The sequence below is a fragment of the Sardina pilchardus genome, chromosome 18 (assembly GCF_963854185.1).
Source record: "Sardina pilchardus chromosome 18, fSarPil1.1, whole genome shotgun sequence".
Classification (NCBI taxonomy): domain Eukaryota; kingdom Metazoa; phylum Chordata; class Actinopteri; order Clupeiformes; family Clupeidae; genus Sardina; species Sardina pilchardus.
In genome coordinates this window covers 24296122-24305398 of record NC_085011.1, presented here as the reverse complement: position 1 = coordinate 24305398, position 9277 = coordinate 24296122, and positions in this window count along the sequence as shown.

Genomic DNA, 9277 nt, shown 5'->3' with positions numbered 1-9277 from the left:
AGCAGAGAGGAACAATTTAAGGCGATTTTGTTCTGGCTCTGGTTTTACGAATGAGAGGGAGATGAGACCGGCAGCCCCATGTGTGGAGGAGAAGGCAGTCTGTCCCTGCTGTATGCAGATGGTTGCGGCCACGAACAGGGGCTGGTAACATTTTTTTTTTTTTTTTTTTTTAAATGAAAATCTGAAACAATTGTGTGCTGTAGAATAGCAGGGGTGCTGCTTTTCTTTCACTGCCATTCGTCTTGTGCTCTGGCTTCGTGCGCTCGCTCCCCACCTTTGAGCTGAATGATCTATTGTGCATTGTTTATCGCTAGCCATGGTCACTTCTCTGGAATGCAATTGGCTGGAACTACGTTGTGTGGGTCTTGCTCCCTTTTTTTCTCATCTCTCTCTCTCTCTCTCTCTCTCCCTCTCCCCCCTCGCTTGCTCTCTCTCTCTCTCTCCCTCTCTCTCTCTCTTGCTCGCTTGCTCGCTCTCTCGTTCAGATTCCTTTGAAGCGAGGCAAGAGCAGGGGTGCCCGGTTTAGCGCATCTCTCGTTTCCTCTCTCAGGCTTCCTTCACTATGCATGCATCTGAATAAGAATAGGGCTGTATTGTTCTGCAGGAGTGGCGACGGAGATCTGAATTCGGTGCTTAATGAGTACTGGAAATAAGACCTTTTACCTTTTTTGGAGATGTTTATCTGGCTTTTCATAATGTGTTTCATATTCTGCTTATTATAGGCAAGGAAGCATTTCTGAAGCATTTCACTTCTTCTATTATATTTATCTGTATTGATTTTCAGCAGATGCATTTTATTATCTTTTTGAATGATGACATTTTTGATATTGCTTCGTAATTAAACTTGTATTGGATTACATGATATGATCTGCATTTCTCAAACTAATGTTATTATCCAAAAATAGGTAGGCTTTACTATATTATATTATATTACATTATGTTGTATTATATCATATTATATTATGTGACTTATATGATATCATATTATATTATCATATTACAGTATATGCAGTGCATGTGTTTATATTTCTAGTATAGTGTTTTAATATTTCAGCCAGTAGCCCTCTCCCTGACCCATTGTCCGTGCTGGCCCACACCGTGATCCATGCTGGGTGGACCCTGCTCTTTGCATTAAGTTGGAGTTCAAGAGCCCGTAGCTTGCCATCAGTTGAGTGACTGGAGCAATGAGTCGGAGCAAACTCCGGAGCAGCGCTGACCAGGGAAGCGGTGCGTGTCAGCTATTTGGCCCGGCTCCTGCTCCGGTGTTATTAGGGCCCCCTGTTTTATGGAGCCACTCAGACGGCGCACGAGGCACAATATGTCAAAGGAAGTTAAAAGCTGGTCCCGGGCTCTCACTCACTGTTCCCGCTCATTTAGCTTGTGTGCTCTGTGGTGTGACACGACTGGGCAACAGGCCGGCCCCGGCTCTCTGGAACTCCACCACCGCTCTCCCGCCATTTCATCCGCCGCCAAATAGTTAAAAGATTATGCATTGTTTGGAGACGGGCTGCCAGGGGATGAAGAGCCGGGCCAAAAATTGTCAAAGCAAATAGACGGTCCAGCACTTAGTGGTCTGTGTCTGGTTTCACAGGATTTCAGCACTCTGTGTTGGCTAATTTGCGCTGTAAGACTGGACGGGAGTTTGCAGTGTGCCTTATCAACGCGCGCCTGTGGCTCCTCACACATTCACAGGTGTGAGTTTGACTGTAGCGCGGTGTTAGGTGGTACATTATGGGTAATTTGGCGTATCGCGTACCGGACCGAACTGCTTCCACATGGAGGTGAAGCACTGAGTGCGAAGTCTTAGCCTGGATTACAGGACTTCAGAGATAGCTCTGAATCCAGCCTTCTGTCAGACACTGAATTGATCGGATTAGAAAGGGTGGATTCCATCCCTAAGGGGAAACCATGTAAGTTGTGTATAATTGACTTTTTTCCCCCCTCCCCCTGCACGTCTTGTGGGCTTGGCTATTGCTGGCAAGAGGGGAATAACTCGGAGGGTAAATATCTGAGAGGACAGGGGCTTGATCAGACTGGTGGAGGCTTAGGAAGAGATCAATATCTGCACTGTTGAGTTTCAACAGGAGACCAAGTGAATAGCATAGAGACCAAAATGTGTGTGTGTGTGTGTGTGTGTGTGTGCGCGTGCAGTTGTAATGCCTGACCTGTAGATCAAGCTGGGTCTAAGAGACTTTCACACACAGGTGTTATGCCAGTGGAAGGTCTTGTTTTGTGTCATTCTGTTTTTTCATCTCTCCCTGCTTATTTGCCGCTTCAGACAGGAATAACGGCAGTGCTAAGCCAACAGTTACCATCTGACTATCATGCAAATCATTTGAAGTATCAGTTCAGCGCTACAGCACTTAAAGTCAACGTAGACTACCTTAATCACACACCGGTACCACAAATACCACACATACAAGTGTCAAAACAAGTGTGTAAGTTCAGATAGCTGATCACAGGTTGCAACATATTCATGTATAGTATCTATACATCTTCCTTAATAGTATATATCCGCGTGTATTATACCTACTAGCTGACTGCCTCTGATCTTTCCCCTGCAACAACGTTGGGAAAGTTTTCTTGCGTTGTTTTCACATTTCATCGTGACCTAAAGCGCCACCTCAACGCACTACCCGCCAAAAAGCAATATGTTGACCTGCTGCTGTAGAACAGCTGTTTAGCAGACTAACATATTAACTGTGGATGCGTTCAGAATGTATCTCTAGACATTAAGCTGATTTGATAATTAACATGTTCACCATAAATAAATATAAAAGCTGTTGGGAGGAGGGTGAAAAGGCCACGCATAATTATACTGTGAGGTAAGCTATTTATGAATTTGACCTAAGGACTTAATTATCATCACAACCCAGATGCTCTTCACCTCCGCCCCTTACAGTTGCAGCAACCTGCATGTTTGTCAAGTCCTTTGGCAGGGTCCAACAAACAAATATAAAATAAAGTTCTACCACTAATTTGTACACACTATAACTGAAATGAATGTACTAGAGAAAAAAAAGTAATGTATTTTTCAACAGAGTAGTATGTGTAATTTAATTTTAGATACAAATTATATTATTGCTATTGTTGCTGTTGTTGATGTCGTTGTTCTTTGGTCATGGATTTAATGGCATAAATATGATAACATGATTTATGAAGGCTGCTGAAGATCAACCTCATTCATTAGATGTTTACTTGCTGGAAGCTTAGGAGAATGGTCTGACACATGGAAAAAGAAGTTAAGCCCTCTTTCCTCAAGGCAGAGTTGATGACTAAAAACCGAATGACTGCACCATACTCTGCGACTGGTCAGTAGAGAGAGAAAAAACACAAACAAACACCTCAGCCTGGAGAGAGGAGAGGGAGGGGGTGAAGAAAAAAAACATATTTAAAAATCATTATTAATTTAATGAACCCATTTCATTTTCAATAACTGCTCGTTATACTGGGCCTCCATGAAATATTGCAATTCTCCACATAACCATCTGCAGAAACGGTGGACCTCTACCGTTTTGGCAAAGAATTAGGTTCAGCTTAATGGATCAATTCTTTTATTATTAAAGCCAGTCTCGGTGGTGCGAAGAAATACATTCAGCATTGATCGCTTTCCAACCTTTTATTGCCATTACTCCACTGGCTGTTCAAACTCACCAGATATGCTCAGAAGAATAAAGATTTCACAAAGTGACTCAGGTATAAATAACCTCATTTAGTGTTGTTCCCACAGTGTTGTGTTTTCTATGAGCCAGACTACACAAAAAGTAAACAAACTGGCCAGTGCAAAACTCTTGAGTTTTCTAACAAGCTCGGCAAAATGTTGAAATCTCAGCATAAGGATGCCACCCTGAGTAATTAAAATGGTCAACTCAGCCAATGCTTTGATACCTTCCAAAAGTATGTTTTTTTTTGTTCTCCTCAAAAAATCTTTTCATGGTGTGTGTGTGTGTGTGTTAAATCAAGAGGCATTCATGCAGGCTGGAGAAGACCGATCTGTTGTAAATTGTGTGCATGCATGCCTTGCATTTTGATTTGGACTGGGAAAAGTTTTTTTATTTAATTCCTCCAACCTTATTTTGGGAGTTTGTCTCCTTTTAATTTTCGGCAGCGATAAGAGGATAAGAATTCATTTTGCGCTGTGGGCCTCTGATTAAGCCTTAATGGCTCTGACATTTTACACATTTTTAATGAGGCCTCGATGTAGTTGATGTTCGTCAGTCTAGTTCAGATTTGTTCTACTCGGACTACACTGTAGAATAAGTGAACTGGTAAAATATTATCCCCTGACTTTGTTCAAATCCGCCCTGCAAATAATGTGAAAGTTACTCTTTGACTTCACATGTCACCGTATGCTTGTTCACTGGTGTTAAGGTCTCAGGGTCTGTTGAGGCAATGATCATTGTCAGTGCTTGCTACTGTATAAATAAGTAAAGTAGATGTCACATTTGGTTTAATGATGCATACATCCATTTGATATCTGACAAAGCATCTACTACTGTATCTGACTCGTGCATTTCTTTATTTCACAGTAGATGCTCTTTGCTGCATCATTTGGTGAATTTGTACTTAAAAGGCAGAGGTTTTTGATGCTTAGTCTGTGTTTGAACAAAAAAGAGCAGTCCGCTTTGGATAACCTAGCTCAGAACATTTAAGGCAGCCCGTATTGACCAAGCGAGTAAAACTGGACCCAACAGTTCAGCGTGTAATGATCGCCACTCACTCAGAGGCCTCGCGGGCCCCACCCTCAGGGCCACCGGTCGATCGGCCATCAATAGCTTTTTATTAAAATTGTTTGCAGGAAAATCAAAATCTATATTGTTTTCGTTGAAGGGGAGTGTGTGACATATTTAATTTATATATAAATGCAATGGGCAAATGAACACTGTGAATTATTGGCTGATAGGCATGATAGAATTAGTGAGCCCTGCCTCCTCTGCTCCTGCGTCTATTGGAATAGCCACTTCAGATTGATTTCCATAAGAGATGCTTTTGTGATTATCTTATTTCCCCCCTCCATCCCAACACAGGTGAATTAACTATCATATTGCCCTCCTATTAAGGGGAAATTAATAACATGAGTAATTATTATACTTATGATGGTTTAATGGTATGCTCTTAGGTCCCTATTGATTGTGCTGTGATGCATTTTGAGAAAATACCAGGGGAGGATTGCTTATCGCTAATCTTTCCCAGTGTGTGTGTGTGTGTTTTGTGTGTGTGTTGCCTCATGCTTTGCACAGGAATGGTATAGGCCATGAAATAACATCTGTGATTTTTTTTGTTTGTTTTGTTTTCTTCGGAGAACAGCTTAGAACCCATGCCCCCCCCCACCATGTCGCCCCCTACCCCCACCCCTTGGCTGGTGTAACAGCAAAAACCTGTCACCATCCTGGCCTCTCTTCCTGGCTGTCTCCTCTCTCCCCCAGCCCCCCTCTGCATTGTTCCGTGCTTAAATAAGATCACTAATCCGCCTCAATGATAGACTATTAGACATATAATGGAATTTGGGAACGCGTCCTTATTTAGACCTGTCACTCTGCCGGTATTTGAAAATAAACTGCCCACCTCTCTCTTCACTGAGAGTGAAGAAAAAGTCTGGGGGGGGGGGCGGGGGGGATAACAGAAGGCAAACAGATAGGTGTAGAAAACACAGAGGGATATGTGGTGTCTTACAATCCCTCGGTTTTACGTCTTATCTCCACAGACGCAAGGGAAATGAAAGTGCCGCGACGGAGAGCCCTGCCACGCGTCGGGGACGACAACACTGCAACTGAGCTCGGGGATGGAGGGAGAGAGAGAGAGAGAGAGAGAAAGAGAAAGAGAGAGAGAGACGGGCTCCTGCGTGCTCCTGTTCGAATGACCCGCTGCTCCCCGCAAGACAAAAAAAGAGAACAAGACAAGAGTGAGAGAGAAAGGTGAGCATGCAAAACTGTGGAATGTATGACAGTGATACAAAAATTAGGACTGCCATTGCATAATCATATTTTTTCTCCCATTGCTGGCGACCACTTTTCTTTTTCTTTTTTATTCGGTCGGCGGTGAGACGTATGGGGTTGGGGTTGGCGCCGGGGTGGGGGTAGGCCACGGATCTCGTAGTCATCAGGGACTGCGTGCTGTGAATGTGCTGTATTCCTTAGACTCACCTGGGTGAGCCTTCTGCTAATTTCTGAGTTGCTGGGTGTTCTGAGTGCTGCGTTTTGCCTGCCTCTGGTTGGTTGCGTGTCGTGGTGCGCGTGTCTCTTCCGCTACACTTACAAGTGCCAAGGGCAGAGCCCCTTCCAAGCAGCTCTTGCTGTATTGATCGACTCTCTGCTTGAATACCATATCCAAACACTTGGGAAGATAAATAATGTGTTTTCACAACAGTAAAGCCTGAAAGTACTGGAACCTTCTTTTTTTTTTCACTATGTATTTTTGGATCAATTCTCTCTGATTTTTTTTTCCCCACTCGTGTTTTCCCTTCTTCTTCTTTTTTTTTAACATCTTTTCCCTTAATGTGTCAAAATCAAAATATTACAAATGCAGACATGCTTGCAGTCACACATGCCTGCCAAAAGAGGGCAACATGATTTCAAAATTCCTCAGTGTATGCATGTATGATGACAGGAGTGGGACGAGGGGGTTAGGCATGTAAGTAACAATAATTTACATTAACGTTTGGAATGGCTTTCCTGCTCTGGCAAGCTGGAGGGCCAAAGCCATCCCTACTCTGGCTAACAAAGGAGGGTGTTGTCACTCGGATGAGTTATTCCAAAAGGCAGGAATGGAAGTTCCTTCCCGGTCACCGTGTCATCGTGACAAAGATTCTGGACTGGAAAACAATAGAGAGAATGAATTGTGCCTCTCTCTTCCTTGAAGAAACCACAACTTCAGCTGTGATGATTTTTAAAATCCACTTCTCAAGCAATATGCATTTGCATCATGCCAATTTGATTTCACATATTATTCACTTTTTCCTCTTTTTTTTAGTGATGTACGAGGCATATGACGGTTTCATGGAATTGCTGTGATTCCACAATTTCAGGATTTATTTACTCTTCTTAGAGTTAGTGAACATTTTTTATATTCCCTGAGGAAATGCATCCTATGGATCATATTTGCACAATAGCTCATTTTTCATTTTCAAAAATGATATGCTTCTGTCTTCCTCCAACTGCGGGAGAAGATTAGGAAATGATGATCTAGTTCTGATATTTTCTCTCACCACTGTCCAGTCTGAGTGTTGGTGAGTGAAGAGACAGAAAGGGCTCCTGTTGGATTCTCTGCTGCGGTAGCGGCATTTGCTCCACTGTGCGTCTGTAGAGAAGCTTAGTGGCATGTGCCGCTGTCTTTGTCCCCTCTCCGAGGGCCTGTAGGAGGCCTCGGGGTCAGCCGCAGTTCCCAGTAGCACCAGTAGAGGGAGACCTGTATAACTTGGGACCGCAGCAGGTTCTGGCCGTGTGTGTGTGTGTGTGATCGCACACGACTGGGCAGAGGTGAAATTACTTTGGCGACTCATCCGAGCGGAGGATTTCTCGACTTGAGCAGACGCTATTTTGTGAAATACAATTCTTTAAAATATGTTGCATATTAATGTGAAATCACTCGGAAAGTTGCTGTGATTTAAAAAGGGCAGTAAATGTTTTACCGCACAGGCACACGGAAAAATATTATCACAGTTATGACTGGCTGTTATTGTTGTCGTTACTTTTACTTAGAACCAGTGGTAATGGTATTAGTGGCAGTTATTGCAGTTGGAAGTTTTACTGATTTGCAGCATAAATTACTGCTTCTTTTTTCTTCCACTGTTTTTTCCCCTCATATTGTGAATGTGAACGCCTGATACTCTTATCACTTCTGTCAGTTTCATTTCCATAACTGTAATGCACGTGTAGAACAATTCAATTAGGTCGGACATGCTGTACAATTAGAGTTTCCTGTTATGGAATTTAAAGGTAAATTACTTGCATATTTGCCAGTCATTTGTGAGTGTGCTCAGCCCATTCCATTTTTGTCTGTGAAGGGTCTGCAGAGAAAATCACAGATGATGGCTGGGATCATCAGCACAGCAGACTTAGTCATTGTTCTAAGCACGTTGGACATTGCAATAGCGCAGAATGTCACGGTAGTTTTGGCTGTAATTTGCTAGCGTGGCATGTTCTGCTCCTGTGATTCCCACAGCCTGCCCTTTACCCTTTTTTATTTCATCAGTAACCCATGTGTGCATACCGTTAAAAAAGCAGGTTTATATCGGCAGCTATTTTTTTTACTAATGTTTCAAATCTTCATTAATAATATGCTAGGAATGAATTCAAGACTTCCCTAGTGTGTTCCACAAAATATTAAAAACAAAACAAACCCACTAGGAAAAAAAAAAAAAATACAATTCTTAGAATTGTTGTTATCACCCAATTGTTTTCTTTGTAACTCAGTTAGTATGGATTGCATTGTTGTTGCGTAGATTTGCTGAAGTAGACATTTTGCGCTATGCTAAACAGCAACAAAGCAGAAGTGTGCCACACTTTTCACAGAACACAAAGCTAATTGATTATCACAAGCTTTGAAGAGATCTGCAAACTGTTATCTTGTAGCAAATGAGTATCCAACCATAATTCACATCTGTAGAACACTGTGGTATGCAAACTATCCAAACACTGTGGAACCACCAATATATTTAGGTACACGGTGGTTAATTACAGAATGTTTATTTTCACCTATGTTGAGAATCATTTCATTTTCCAATACTTAGCCACACTTGCTTTATGAAAACAAGTCTGTGTAGCGTTATAGCGTGTACAGTGTTTTCATTTTGGAAAAGTACATTCTCATTTGCTCTATAAATTACTCACCATTTAAACAGGGTCCTTCCTAAATTGTAATGATTTTTTTTTCACATGGTTTTTTTTTTTTTCATTCATGATCTTAATCCTAAAAAGGTTGGGAAATACTGGGGTGAATGATGTGTGTGGGGTGTGTGTGTGTGTGTGTGTGTGTGTGTGTGTGTGTGTGTGTGTGTGTGTGTGTGTGTGTGTGTGTGTGTGTGTGTGTGTGTGTGTGTGTGTGTGTGTGTGTGTGTGTGTGTGTGTGTGTGTGTGTGTGTGTGTGTGTGTGTGTGTGTGTGTGTGTGTGTGTGTGTGTGTGTGTGTGTGTGTGTGTGTGTGTGTGTGTGTGTGTGTGTGTGTGTGTGTGTGTGTGTGTGTGTGTGTGTGTGTGTGTGTGTGTGTGTGTGTGTGTGTGTGTGTGTGTGTCTGAGTGAGTGTGTCTGTGTGTTTGTGTGTGTTGCTGTAGTCTCCCTATT